Source organism: Giraffa tippelskirchi, chromosome 12, assembly GCF_054371585.1.
Source record: "Giraffa tippelskirchi isolate mGirTip1 chromosome 12, T2T-mGirTip1v1.2.pri, whole genome shotgun sequence".
NCBI lineage: Eukaryota > Metazoa > Chordata > Mammalia > Artiodactyla > Giraffidae > Giraffa > Giraffa tippelskirchi.
In genome coordinates this window covers 141,467,291-141,482,740 of record NC_137286.1, presented here as the reverse complement: position 1 = coordinate 141,482,740, position 15,450 = coordinate 141,467,291, and the positions used below count along the sequence as shown (strand labels likewise).

Here is a 15,450-nt window from a genome sequence, read left to right as displayed (position 1 = left end):
AGTGATGAGCTAGTTGATGGGAGTTATTAGCAGCCAGTCTGGTCCAGCTGGTGCAGAGTCAGGGTGACATCCAGTGCCTGCTTGTACCAGCCGGTCTCATGGACAGGGACTCAGATAGCAATGAAGGGGCTTTCACATCAATGGTCAGTTTTAAGTCCAATACAGTTCTATGATAAGTAATCATAAAACTTGAGGAAAAAAAAATTTTGATTAGCTGTGTTCTCGAGTTTGGGCAGTCATGCTCTCACTGTGTTATTAGGACATCAGGAGCATGCTGATAACTTTTTTAAAAAGCCTAAACAAAGCAAACAACCAAAAAACTACAATAAATTAACTTAATCTTTAACACTCAGTTCTTTCTACCACCTAGAAAAGACTCAGAAACAATTTTCAGTAGAGGAAAAAGTCCTCTAACTCAAATTACTGTCAAGTCAAGAACCTTGATGATGGAGTAGGGTATGAAATAAAGTAACAATATATGTGCTCAGTTGTGTCCAATTCTTTGAGATCCTTTCGACTATCACCCAGCAGGCTACTCTGTTCATGAGATTTTTCAGGCAAGAATACCGGAGTGGGTTGCCATTTTCTCCTCCAGGGGATCTTCCCAACCCAGGGGTCAAACCCTCATTTCCTGTGTCTCCTGCATTGCAGGTGGATTCTTTACCCCCTGAGCCACCTGGGAACCAAGCAATATATAATACATTTTAACTTAAAGATAGGTATGTTTAATTGCAGAGTCTGGTTATTAAACTACTGTCAAGCATGGCTTAAAATGGCATTTAAATTTGCAAAAACCCATAGGTCAAATTGCCCAGCACTCAAAAATAGTATCATTTTGCTTTACATTTGCCTTGTATTCCCCCCCCTTCCTTTTAGCTTGTGAGTGAAGCTGACCTTTGAGACTGTGAGTATATGAGTGGAGGCTGTTGTCATCCACTAAAATTGCTGACCCCTTATCATGAATGTGACGTCCAAGCAGAGAGGAGCTATGCTCGCTGCCTTTGAGTAGTTTTCACATCTAATATGTAATTCAAAAACGATGAAAACTCCAGACATGTCAATGACATATCTGTGTGCACATTGCGTGTGTCTACGGGGGAGAGGTGTGGTTTCACGTGAAGGAGTAGTGATTCCATTTCTCATCTCATTCAAAGAGAGAGGCATGCTGAGACAGTGGGAGGAAGTGGGCATGTTTCGGCAGAAGTGGTATCCACACTTCCCTCTTTACACATAAAGCTAGAGGTAACCGTGAGGGCTGTTTATGACATAGATGGCTGGGGCCCACCCTAAACCTTTCACAACCCCACCAGCCCACTGCTCAGCCCTACCAGCATCCGGAAGCTGCCCCCAGAGCACTTGGCCCTGTGGGTTGCATGCACTAATGGGCCACAGTGTGATGGATGCGTACCTCAGTCTGATTTGCTCACCACTCCATATTCATTGCCTCAAACAATCCAAAATGAACAGCAAGTGTTTAGTAAACACACGCTGACTCCCAAAGCTGAAAGGGAAATTGACCCAAGAGGGAAATTGACAAGCAGGACCAAGGAAGGGTGAGATAGGAGTGAGCAAATAGATGGGGAACAGGAAGATTCTATTCAGGACGTGGAACAATTCAAGCATTAGAATGATTAAAGCGTCCTCAGAAGGGCATCTATTAAGCATCGCATAAGATTTAAAAAGGAAGAAAGACTGGTGTCCAAGAGTGAAAAGAAAACACGCTCCCCAGAACACAAGCCTGTCCATGGTGTCTCCTGGACTTGAGACATGTGGCGACTCAGTCAAGAAAGGCTTCCTGAGGGTGAGTCATTAGCTGAGCCTCCGGGGATTTGAATAAAAGAGAGAAGAAGGGGCTGCATTCCAAGAAATGGGAGGCTGTGGGAAGAGTCCTAAGGACAGAGTTGAGTCGGGTATATATTTAGCAGAGTTCCATGGACAGGAGGATATTAAGGAGTAGTAGGAGTAGCATGACAAGAAATAATGGGACCACATTAGAGATGGCTCCTTCCCAGTGACACTGTGCAAACTCTAAACTGTAGGCAGTAAATTTTTGAGATAACTGTAAGCGATACTAATGTGTAGTGATGTATAGGATGAATTCTAATAGGGAGAACATGGAAAATAGATCAATCAAGAGACTATCTAATAACTGAGGTGGTTTCACATAGATGTGAAGTATGGTACTGCCAGTGAAAATGATGAAAATGAGATAAACACAGGTTGTATACATGATTTAAATAAGAACTGATGAAATATAACTCCTTTTTGGTTAAGTAGTTAAATATGGTGACTCCTTCATGCCTGGACTATGATGTCAGTGGTAGAGAAGATTCAGGACAAAGAGCCAGTTGGTCCTGGAGGAATATTGACTTTGCTTGGGGACATGGTGCCTAGATTACAATATGATAACATTCACTAGGTATTAGGAGATAGGATTGGAGTTCAAGCACAAGGTCAGTCTTAGAAATGTGAACTTAAGTTGCAAAGCCTTAAAAAAGAATAAGTTTTCTGAAGGACAAACTATGGATTGAAAAGAACACATACTGAATTTTAAAAAGACACCCATAATCAAGGGAAATTGGAAAGACGGAGAGCCAGAGAAGAATGAGAAATAATTAGGGTTTATTAATTCACATGGTGGTTTGATTCCCTGCTTATATAAACATTTATTTAATTATTTCTCTCATCCCAGCTTCTGAATCAGAGTTCCCTTATAATAATAAACGCTTACCTAGGAACTGACAAAGTCTTTTAAGTTCTTAAAAGTTCTGTAAGATTTATTTCATGTCTGTGTCATGATGAAATTAACAAATTTGGAAGCTAAAAACCAGGTCTCAAGGTCTGACAGTTGCTTGCTGAGTATACGCCCTTGGGCAAATACCTTAAATTCTAAAATCTGAGGCTTCAGCTATAATTGAAGGTGACAGATACTCTACAATGTTATTAGATAGACAGATAAGTAAATGTGCTGATAAAGAGGCTATGACAGGCAACTAATTATTAGTTCCCAACTCTTCACTATTTCCGTAGAAATGTAATGCAACCTTAAAAATCCACTATAGGGACTTCCCTGGCAGTCTAGTGGCTAAGACTTCACCTTCCAAAGCACGGGTTGTGAGTTTGATTCCTGGTCAGGGAGTGAAGATCCCACATGCCTCACAGCCCCCAAAAACAAAGCATAAAATGAAAGAAGTGTTATAAAAAATTCAATAAAGAATTTACATTTTTTTAAAGGGCCCTATTCAGTGTTCATGCATGACACTCATTCATTCATTTAAACGTGAAGTTTCTATCATGATTACGATATGCTGCTGCTGCTGCTGCTGCTGCTAAGTCGCTTCAGTCGTGTACGACTCTGTGCGACCCCATAGATGGCAGCCCACCAGGCTCCGCCGTCCCTGGGATTCTCCAGGCAAGAATACTGGAGTGGGTTGCCATTTCCTTCTCCAATGCATGAAAGGGAAAAGTGAAAGCGAAGTCGCTCAGTCGTGTCCGACTCTTAGCGACCCCTTGGACTGCAGCCTACCAGGCTCCTCCGTCCATGGGATTTTCCAGGCAAGAGGGTACATCAAAGACTGTGACCAAGTTTTGTCTTCTTGGGGTTCATAGACCAGTGAAAGAAAGAGAAATCAACTGACAAACTGAAAATGCATGTAATTTCAGGCAGTGAAAAACTCTTTGAAAGTAAAATAAAGCAGCAGAAGAGAATGACAAGCTTTATGTGGGAGTAGCTCCATTTTCCATGCGACACTCGAGGGACACAAGGCTTAAGTGAAATGAGAGGGAGGAGGAGAGAGAGACAGCACGAGGGGGAGCGAGCATCCTCACGGGGAGGTTGCGGGGAGAGATGGAGAGTAAGGTCAAGGTCCATACGGTGACCCAGAGTGGACAGCATGAGGAACAGGGAGAAGACAGCTGGTGTGCCTGGTGTGGCATGGGTAAGGGTCAGAGGTCAGGACTGCAGGCAAAGATATGATTGTCTAGGTCCTCTGAACTAGAATGAGGGATTTGCTTTTTTTTTCCTATGAGGAATGAGATGCCATTGGTGATTTTAGAGCAAGGTGGTAACATCATCTGCTTTGGAGGAAAATTCAAGTTCCTCAATTCAATTAGAAAAATGCTTGTTAAACCTTGTGCTTCTCTTAATATTCTCCCCCAGCCCATGGCCTGAGTATCAGTGCTGTACTTTTGAGTTCTGTTCATGATGAATTGCAGCAAAGATCCTTCCAAGTCCGAAGGGAGGTGGGGCGGGGGGGGGGGATGCAAAGTTTTACAGGGTTTAGGAAGATATGCATTAAGAAAAGAAAAGAAATGATGAAACCAATTTCCAGGGCACCACTCTTTTCCCCTACCCTACTTCACACAAAGGAAAGGAAGTCTCAGTATCTCTCATTATACAAGGTTTCACTATTTAGACAAAGACACCAGTTGTTACAAGTTAACAATGGAGACTTTGACTTCATGTTTAAGTACAAAAGTAGCAAAGACTTTATATGTATATTGGCATGTGCATAATGAATGCTTTTTTCAGAAATGTTGCAGGGATTTCTTAGGAAAAAAAAATTAGAACATATGCTGCCTCACAAGTGGCTGCTGGAAAACCATAAAGTCAGCAGCAATATTTCTGGCAATTTTTGACAACTGCTTCCAAAAGATGGGGGGTAACAAAAAACCCAGGGCGGTTTTATAATGACACACAGTTTGTAGTATTTCGTAGCTCGGGTCTTAGTGATGATAATTCTCTCATCAAATGACTGGGACGACTTATTAGTAATGAGTTATTTCAGCTTCATCTTAACTTTGCGTAGGACGTTTTGAACCACTGCCACTCCGTTCATTCCAGACACCAAAGCCAGTGCTCCAGGGTAGTAAAGGCATAGCCCAGCGCCACTCAGTTAGTAAGAAGTTGTGCGAACACTTAAACTCAAGTCCGTTGGCTTCCGAAGTCTGTGTCCTTAATATTTTACCATAAGACAGCAGACTGGGAAGTCGTTCAGGGCATACACTTACTGGAAACAAAAAGATACTACTTTATGCGCTGCAAAATATTTTATTAGCAAAATACATAGCCCATATGATTTATCTTATTCCTCCTCCAGAACATAATCGTTTGACAGAAAAGATGATGCCAGTTTTCCTTTGTGTAAATAAAATAGTCAAATCAAATTACCGTTCAGTTGAGTTCAGTTCAGTCGCTCAGCCGTGTCCGACTCTTTGTGACCCCATGAACTGCAGCACGCCAGGCCTCTCTGTCCATCACCAATTCCCGGAGTCTACCCAAACCCATGTCCATCGAGTCGGTGATGCCATCCAACCATCTCATCCTCTGTAGTCCCCTTCTCCTCCTGCCCCCAATCCTACCCAGCATTAGGGTCTTTTCCAATGAGTCAACCCTTCGCATGAGGTGGCCAAAGTATTGGAGTTTCAGCCTCAACATCAGACCCTCCAATGAACATCCAGGATTGATCTCTTTTAGGATGGATTGATTGGATCTCCTTGTAGTCCAAGGGACTCTCAAGAGTCTTCTCCAACACCACAGTTCAAAAGCATCAATTCTGCGGCGCTCAGCTTTCTTCACCATCCAATTCTCACATCCATACATGACCACTGGAAAAACCATAGCCTTGACTAGACGGACTTTTGTTGGCAAAGTAATGTCTCTGCTTTTAAATATGCTATCTAGGTTGGCCATAACCTTCCTTCCAAGGAGTAAGCATCTTTTAATTTCATGGCTGCAGTCACCATCAACAGTGATTCTGGAGCCCAAAAAAATAAAGTCTGACACTGTTTCCACTGTTTCCCCATCTATTTCCCATGAAGTGATGAGACCAGATGCCATGATCTTAGTTTTCTGAACGATAAGCTTTAAGCCAACTTTTTCACTCTCCTCTTTCACCTTCATCAAGAGGCTCTTTAGTTCTTCTTCACTTTCTGCCATAAGGGTGGTGTCATCCGCATATCTGAGGTTATTGATATTTCTCCCGGCAATCTTGATTCCAGCTTGTGTTTCTTCCAGCCCAGCATTTCTCATGATGTACTCTGCATATAAGTTAAATAAGCAGGGTGACAATATACAGCCTTGACATACTCCTTTTCCTATTTGGAACCAGTCTGTTGTTCCATGTCCAGTTTGAACTGTTGCTTCCTGACCTGCATACAGGTTTCTCAAGAGACAGGTCAGATGGTCTGGTATTCCCATCTCTTTCAGAATTTTCCACAGTTTATTGTGATCCACACAGTCAAAGGCTTTGGCATAGTCAATAAAGCAGAAATAGATGGTTTTCTGGAACTCTCTTGCTTTTTTGATGATCCAGCGGATATTGGCAATTTGATCTCTGGTTCCTCTGCCTTTTCTAAAACCAGCTTGAACATCTGGAAGTTCACAGTTCACGTATTGCTGAAGCCTGGCTTGGAGAATTTTGAGCATTACTTTACTAGCATGTGAGATGAGTGCAATTGTGCGGTAGTTTGAGCATTCTTTGGCACTGCCTTTCTTTGGGATTGGAACGAAAACTGACCTTTTCCAGTCCTGTGGCCACTGCTGAGTTTTCCAAATTTTCTGGCATATCGAGTGCAGCACTTTCACAGCATCACCTTTGAGGATTACCATTGGAGCACCTTAAATAAGCCAAATTACCATTTGACATAAAGTGAACACATTAAGACAACAATAATGATTATGAGGGCTTCCCTGGTGGCTCAGTGGTAAAGAATCTGCCCGCCAAGCAGGAGATATGAGTTTGATCCCTTGGTGGGGAAGATCCCCTGGAGAAGGAAATGGCAACCCACTCCAGTATTCTTGCCTGCGAAATCCTATGGACAGCGGCACCTGGCGGGCTACGGTCAGGGGTCACAAAGAGTCAGACACAACTTAATGACTAAACAACAACAATGATTACAAGTATTTTTTTTGTGGAATATTCAGGTCAACAGTTCAAACCTGAAATATTTATAACTTCTTTTTAGAAGCTTGCAAATTCCTAAATTTATATGCTTTTTAGGTTCAGCATTTTTTACATTTATGAAATACACTTGAGACATATTTCAAATGGAATTATCAATTTAAGCCCATTTTTTTTATCTGAAAATATGGCTGAGGCACATTTCCCCCTGAATTGTTATTTCTTTGAAAGTTTTGTTAGTCCCTGAAAAAAGATTAACACAGTTGAAGCTCTCTAAGTCTTTGAGTATTGGGTCTGCTATTCTTTCTTTGACTATGGTGAAGCCTTGTCCTGATTTCTAAGTTAGGAAAAAACTTTTATTATTATTAGTATGTACAAATGACATGGTTGTCCGCCTGACTTTAGGCCCCAACTGCTGTCTCTGGATCGGAGAAGGCAATGGCACCCCACTCCAGTACTCTTGCCTGGTAAATCCCATGGACGGAGGAGCCTGGTAGGCTACAGTCCATGGGGTCACTAAGAGTCAGACATGACTGAGCAACTTCACTTTTACTTTTCCCTTTCATGCACTGGAGAAGGAAATGGCAGCCCACTCCAGTATTCTTGCCTGGAGAATCCCAGGGACGGCGGAGCCTGGTGGGCTGCCGTCTATGGGGTCACACAGAGTCGGACGTGACTGAAGCGACTTAGCGGCAGCAGCAGCAGCTGTCTCTGGCCCTTTCAAAGCATTCTTTAATAATACATAAAGATAATGAGATGAATAGTGAAAATGAAAGTGAAAGTCGCTCAGTCGTGTACGACTGTTTGTGACCCCATGGACTATATGGTCCATGGAATTCTCCAGGCCAGACTACTGGAGTGGTGGATCTTTCCCTTCCCCAGGAGATCTTCACAACTCAGGGACTGAACCCAGGTCTCCAGCATTGCAGGTGAATTTTTTGCCAGCTGAGCCACAAAGAAGCTCTAGAGCAGAGCCTAAGTAGATGCCAAGACAAGTCATTGAGTGTGTTATCAGTTAAGGTCAGTGATCAGCAAGGAGGTCAGCCTGCCTGTTGGAAGAGGCTACCTGTAGGAATGGTGTGAAAGAGCATTGGCTGCTAGCTTAGGCCAGTTGCAGATGGCTTAGGCTTTCTGGTTGGTGAATTGTTTACGCAAGGAGAACCATGCTGAAATGGGGCTGTAATATTCATATGATGTGGGTAGTACTGGTAAGAAGTAGAGGAAAGGTTGGCTTAGCTAATAGCAATGGAGAGTTTTAAGTTGAAAAAACACAATTGAGATTGTGAAGGACCAACCCAATTTAACTCTATCTGATGGCTCAGTTAGTGTGGGCAGACAGTTACTCTTGGGTAGATTAACACCTTACAGCCACTTCTGAAGTCAATCATTTGACTGCTTGAACTTTTCTTTCCTGATTTATGGAAGCAAGCATCATAGCCGTTTGATTTATCAGCTCCTCTCACCAAGCAGCTCAAGGATACGGTTCCCTTCACATGTCTAATCACAGTTTCATTACAGAATGCATATAGATTTTCCCCCTCTGGGGTTCTAAAGAGCATCTGGGGTTGAGAGGAAGTCTGAAACCTCTCTCTCTAACCTTGAGACTAAATTAATGTTATTTTAGACTCAAAACTTCCTCCTGCCCATAGTAGATCATGAATGTAATTGAAAGGGATTTGAATCCCAGATGTTTACGCACTTGCAATATCCCAAAGGTTTCCCTCAGGGAGTCATTCTCCTTTGCAGTTAGAGACACAATGGAAAAGCAGCCTCAAAGCAAGCGAATGGTGTCAGCTAAATTCAGATGTCAGCCTGGCTCCTTGGTGACAGCCCCGGAGTGTAACATGGTTACGCTAGGTCTCACATCAATTTCTGAATCTTGCCAATTATGATATTACGATGACTGTCTAACCAAGACTGGCAATGGAGCAAATGACCCCGCTTAATGACTATTCCCTCCTTCATTCACTAGGGCGGAACAAATCCTTTTTGTAACAAAGCAGGTTTCCAAGGACTCTCATCTAGAGAAATCTCAGTGGAAGAGGTACTGCCAACAGTGACACTCTGCTCTGGGAAGCTACAAGTTAGATGAAGAGATAAGATAAAGACCATGAGACAAAAAAAGAGCAGTGCTGGGTTTCTAAGTGTGAGATGGTTGGGGTTTGCGGTCAGCGCTCTCTTTTCAGAGAGAAAGCTGTTTGCTTTGTTCTGCTGTAGACCATGGAGTCATCTCTCTAGCTTGTTGATTTAAAGTAATTGTGGAAGTTTGGTGACTCGTGGACCAACACATTTGTTGTTGTTCAGTCACTCAGTCATGTCCAACTCTTTGCAACTCCATGGACTGCAGCACCCCAAGCTTTCTCGTCCTTCACCATCTCCTGAAGTTTGTTCAAACTCATGTCCACTGAGTCCATGATACCATCCAACCATCTCATTCTCTCTTGCCCCCTTCTCCTCTTGCCCTCAGTCTTTCTCAGCATCAGGGTCTTTTCCAGTGAGTCAGCTCTTCTCATCAGGTGGCCAAAGCGTTGGAGCTTCAGCTTTAACATCAGTCCTTCCAATGAATACTCAGGGTTGATTTCCTAAAGGATTGACTGATTTGATCTCCTTGCACTCCAAGGGACTCTCAAGAGTCTTCTCCAGCACCACAGTTCAAAGGCATCAGTTTTTCAGTGCTCAGCCTTTTTTATTGTCCAATTCTCACATCCATGCATTACTACTAGAAAGATCATAGCTTTGACCATACAGATCTTTGTAGGCAAAGTGATGTCTCTGAACCAACATATTTTTTCTTTTTATCACTTTTTTCCTCCAAGCGTGGCTGACTCTCTATGACAGTCTGTAGATAGGAAAGGTCATGTCCATTCTCTCACACTTCCTCTGACAGCATTTGGACTCATGAGAACAATCAGAGATATTTGCAATGACCTGGCCATTGAGTTGACTGGGGAAGAAGTTGGAGCCTGCTATTTAGTCACTAGACTTGTTCTTTGGCATCTAATTCCAGGTACTTCAGTGGGAGAAGTATTGCAGGTCGTGAGGCTGGTAGAGTGCAGGAGCTACCAGGAGGGGACCCAGACACGTAGCTTTAAGACATGTTGCATTGACCAGACCTCGACACAAGGATGTGCTTTGAAGAAGCGCAGAGTTTGTTCAGGGCTTTCAGCTCGTCTCACCTTTCAGCGTCTATAACTGCAGCTGTGGCCTTCTGCACATGCGGAAGAGGTTAGCTTGAAAGCTGCCCTTTTGCCAGCTGACATCAGACACTGATCTGTAGAAATTGGGAGGGGATTTACTGTAATATCTCTGAACTGAAAATGAAGTCCCTGAATAGCAAGCTTCAGGAGAAAATCAACTCTGATGATGACCTGTGGGCTCCCCGAATTCTGCCCTTGAGAAAGCATCCTAATAATTATGGCTTCGAGCTAAGACGGCTGGAATAACACCAAGCAATTTTCATTTTGGTGTTTCACAGAACAACTATGTTTTTTGAGCACAATCCTAAATTGTAATATCTTCAGGTTCTGACTGATTAACCAACAAATACAGTTAAATATCTAGCTTTCACTCAGAGAGAGAAATGATGCAGAAAGAAAACTGCCTTCTGATATTCCCACTGATAGTGATGGAAAACATTGAGGTCTGAGACGTCTCTTCTGGATTCCTGGGCGTAATTTCCATGTATATTGATGGAAGTGCCAAATGTGTCTTGCCAATAAGAAAATAGAAGTTCAGGAGGCAGTCCCTGTTGATTGGGCTGGTTTTTCATTTTGGGGAATTATATAATGCTTTCATGAACTTTCCAGCATCCTGGAAAAATATTGCCATGCCATGTATGTTATAATTATCCTTAGAAATACAATGTTTCTAATTGAGAGGCTGGTGTATGTGACCTGAGCTTTCTAGCTCACGTGCATTTGTTGGTAGCAACGAGTCGTTGCAAGAGGTGAAGATGCTTTTCCCCCTCAGCTCGGAGACTATTAATATCAAATGAAAGCACATACCGGCAGCAAGGGGAACACAGCCTCTATGCCTCTCCAATTTCATTTTACATTACCTGACGACTTCCATGAAATCCTTTAGGCATAAATTGTACATTTTTCCTAGTATCTTTGTCCTCCCTTAAGACTTCAGTCCCTGCTATACTGATCTACACAGAGACAAGGAAACAAGTCTCAGTGCATCTCTCTTATTTTCCCCTAAGATTTGTTGCTTAAATGTAAGAGAAACTTCTTGGCAACTCAACATTCCTCCTCCCCTCCCCCCAGCCTCCCAGAATTTCTCAGCTCCTCACAAGTGTGTTTTCTCCTTATGGAGAAGTTGATTTGGTTCCATTTATAAAAATAGCAGCTATTTAAATGGGAAAAGCTTTCCCTTATATCATCTTTGGGCTAAATGTTTTTCTGAAAACACACTCTTTTTTTTTTTTTTTTTCTAGTGGAGAAGACAGATTCTAAGTGGATTCATGGCTCATCAAATTGCTAAGAGTTTTCTGGGGGTTAATGCACTTGAACACCAAGTTCACATAAGTGCCAAAGTGAAATATATGAATTAGATAATGGTTCTATATAACTATTATACGTATGTGTGGTTTGCATGTATGTATGTTATATATACAAACTGTCATATTTATATATTGATATAACATTATATTTATCTCCTATATAGAATTTTATATAGTGATTTTTTTCTTGGAAGGTGGGACGTGTAGCCAATATAAATCATTGTTTAAATTCTATTTTCTCTGTCACCGGGAAGCAAAAAGAGGATTCTGTAGCCCTTTTCTCCAGTCCTTTTTAAGCTCATGCATGCATCACCAAATTCAAAAATTTTAGCTTCTCCAACTAAAAATATACTCCAATTTTTAGTATATCCAGGAACAACTGGATGTGATCTTGGAGTTCAAAAGTCCACTCTCTTGCCCAGTGTATGGATCACTCTATCATCCATACTAGCCTCTGTTTGAACATTTCCACCAATGGTAGTGTCAGAGAGTGGCCAGAGATAGGAGTGAGGCTGGGGTGGGCAAGGCTTCAGAACCAACAGAACCTTCTTCAGCCCCTTTGGCCACAATAAATGTGTGTAAAAGCAAAGCAAAACACTGCACTTAGGTGATGAATTGGGCTTGCTTCAACATAGGTCTCTTGAAGTCTCCTATCCCAGTCTACCACCGGGTTGCTCTATTCTTTAAGCCACACCATCCCTTTTAAAAAAAATTAACCATTTTATTTTTGTTTGTTTTCATTATCTATGGCTGTGCTGGGTTTTTGTTGTTGCTCACAGGCTTTCTCTAGTTGTAGCAAGCAGGGGCTATTCTTTAGTTGCAGAGCTCAGGCTTCTCATTGCAGTGGCTTCTCTTGGTTCCAGGGCATGCAAGCTTCAGTCTAGATGCAGCTCACAGGCTCCAGAGCACAGGCTCAGTAGTTGTGGCACATGGGCTTAGTTGTACAGCAGCATGTGGGATCTTCCTGGACCAGGGATCGAACCTGTGTCTCCTGAGTTGCAGGTGGATTCTTTACCACTGAGCCACCTAGGAAGCCCTTTTAATATTTATTTAATTATTTGGAGGCAGCAGTACCATTTCACTAACCTTGGCTTTTCCAGGCTAAATTGTTTGTTTCTTTAGGCATCATTGGTAGCATGTATCAAAGCAGTCAATCCTAAAGGAAATCAGTCCTGAATATTCATTGGAAGGTCTGATCATGAAGCTGCAACTCCAATACTTTGGCCACCTGATATGAAGAACTGATTCATTGGAAAAGACCCTGATGCTGGGAAAGATTGGAGGTGGGAGGAGAAGGGGACGACAGGGGATGAGATGGTTGGATGGCATCACAGACTCAATGGACATGAGTTTGAGTAAGCTTCAGGAGTTAGTTGGTGATGGACAGGGAAGCCTGGCGTGCTGCAGTCCGTGGGGTCACAAACAGTCAGACACATCTAAGCCACTGAGCTGAACTGAACTGATCGATAGTAGTAGTAACTGCTTATTTATTTATAGCGCTTTGGAGCTTCTAAAGCACTTCCACATGTTCTCCTATTTTACATGCACAGCAACAACTGTAGGTTCTTCATTTCACAAATGAGGAAACCAAGACTCAGAAAGGATAAGTCACATACCTTAACAATCGACTCGACAAGTATTTGTTGAATCTCTACTCTATTCCAAGCATGGTACAAAATCCTGGGATATATGAGGGAATAAAATAAATGTAGTGCCACTTCTGTACGTCTTATAATCTAGTGGGGATGACAAACATTTAATAAAATCACTACAGATAACTCTCAGATAAAAGTCACATTTGGGGCAGAGTCAGAACTTTAGCACACGTCTTCTGCCTCCAAATGAATGCCTTAGGACTACTGCCTTCACTGAAGTGGACATTCGTTTGTATTAATGAGGTTCAATTAAACTAGTCTGTCTGACCACCAGTCTTTTTGGCATGAACTCTTTTTGAGATTGATGCTGTCCTTTCTATAATGGTAGAACTGGGTGGGGTCTGCACAGCTATGGTCAATTTAAAGGAGAACTTTACATTGATTTTCTATTAAATCTAATTTTGTCATTTTTTTCTCATCACTCTAATTTGCCAACATACGTTTGAGCTTTCATTTGATCTTTTCCAACATATTAGTTCTTCCTCTATGTTTCTGTTCATCTGCAGGTTTTATGAAATTGTGTTTACCTATATCACTGGCAAAAAAAAGTGTCCAGAAGTGCTTGTGTGGAAGAGCGTACATTTGTCATTAGTTGCAAATTAGATTTCCTATCAGCCAAGTGACCTTGGGCAAATAGCATCCTCTCTGAGAACATCTGATTACTCATCTGTGAAATGAAGAAACTGGGCCAGAGAATATGGAAAGGATTTCCCTGGATTAAACGTTTTATGATCCAATATGTTTGAAAGCATTATGCTGAGTTTTAAATCCTTGTCTTCTGGTATGCAAAAAGGGAAATGCAGAACATACAGTGATATAAACTGAAGGGTATCACCCCCCTCTTCACTAATGGAAGGAAGTAAACCAGTAAATACTGGCCCAAAAGCCATACAGAAATGACCAAAGTGTAATACTTGTCAAACCTTGCCTTAATCTAAGACAATGGCTTCATGAAGCCCCTAATAGTCTCTTTTGGTGTCTACAATGAATAGACATTATAAAAACTAATTATTTAATTATCCTTAATTATTTTATTTAAGGATATTTTAATTATCCTTAAAATTATTTAAGGATAGTCTGTGCCCTTCCCTCGTTGCTCGGTCAGTAAAGAATCCACCTGCAATGCAGGAGACCCGGTTCCATCCCTGGGTTGGAAAGATCCCCTGGAGAAGCAAATGGCAACCCACTCCAGTATTCTTGCCTGGAGAATCCCATGGACAGAGGAGTCTGTCGGGCTACAGTCCGTGGAGTCACAAGAGTTGGACATGACTTAGTGACTAAAGCACCACTACCACAAAAATAGTCTATAATTTGAGGTCTTCAGTGAGCCTCTTTTTTCTCCTCTATGTAGGAAAATTATCCTCGATTCTACAAGAAATACCCCTCACAGGCTTCTTTCCAAAATCTGTCTAATAAAAGGAAATTCCTATTTTCTAACTTTAATGCTGCAATGAATTTGTGTCTCTGAACTTGAGTAATTTGTGGATTCTTTTGCCTTAATATTGCTTCATTAAGTCACGTAGTATACCTGTTTTACATCAGCCCTATTTGGGTTGCAATATGTGTGACAATTTAGTCCTGTCATTATCTTAAACTTGCTAATTAGAGAGATTTAAAAGTTAATTAATAGAAAGTTTCACAACTTTCAGCCAGGGATAAATGGGAAGTAATTACAGCAGCCAAAACCTCTCTATCCTGAGAGGAGAGAAAAATGAAGAGGGCACCCACCCCAAAATATAATGAGTAGTCTCTGCAAAGTAGAAAGTTCTGTCCTGGTACCATGGTTTAAAGACAGACCATTCAGAATTTCCATGGTGGCTCAGCAGCAAAGAATCCACTTGCCAATGCAGGAGACCCGGGATCGATCCCTGGGTCAGGAAGATTTCCTGGAGAAGGAAATGGCTACCCACTCCAGTATTCTTGCCTGGGAAATCCCACGGACAGAAGGAGCTTGATGGGCTACAGTCCATGGAGTCACTAAAGAGCCAGGCCCAACTTAGCAGCTAAACAACAACAATTCCAAATGTGCAACTATGTCAAGCAATATGAGACACATTTTCTTTATCCTCCAAAAGATTACTCTGTGTTAATTATATCAAACCATGGGGGACTAATTAACCAATAACAATGAATTGGCTGCTAGATTGTGCAGCTAAAAAAATTCTTCCACTCTTCAGTGACTTAGTTCCTTGAAGGCTTCTCATGATGTATCCAGGCTGTTTCTGGTCTAGAGAGCTTCCCCAGGGTCCTTGTCAATCCAGTAATCCCTGCTCTCTTCCAGTAATGTCTGTCCTTCCTTGGGACTGTCGATGCAACTGCATTCAAATGTATTATTTCTTACTTACTACATTTTATTGAAATGTCTCAAAGGTAAGCATTAAATTCTATC

At 41.9% G+C, this 15,450-nt stretch overlaps 1 protein-coding gene and 1 long non-coding RNA gene across 4 annotated transcripts in view; both read left to right on the top strand.

Moving 5' to 3' along the window:
* The window catches only part of FGF14 (fibroblast growth factor 14), a 619,177-nt gene that overhangs the window by 564,968 nt on the left and 38,759 nt on the right, over nt 1–15,450 (top strand). The gene's annotated exons all lie outside the window — the stretch shown is intronic.
* On the top strand, nt 1,314–13,798 carry LOC145530560 (uncharacterized). Its single transcript, XR_014071896.1, has 2 exons — nt 1,314–1,801; nt 13,568–13,798. It is a non-coding gene; the product is annotated as an uncharacterized LOC145530560 (long non-coding RNA).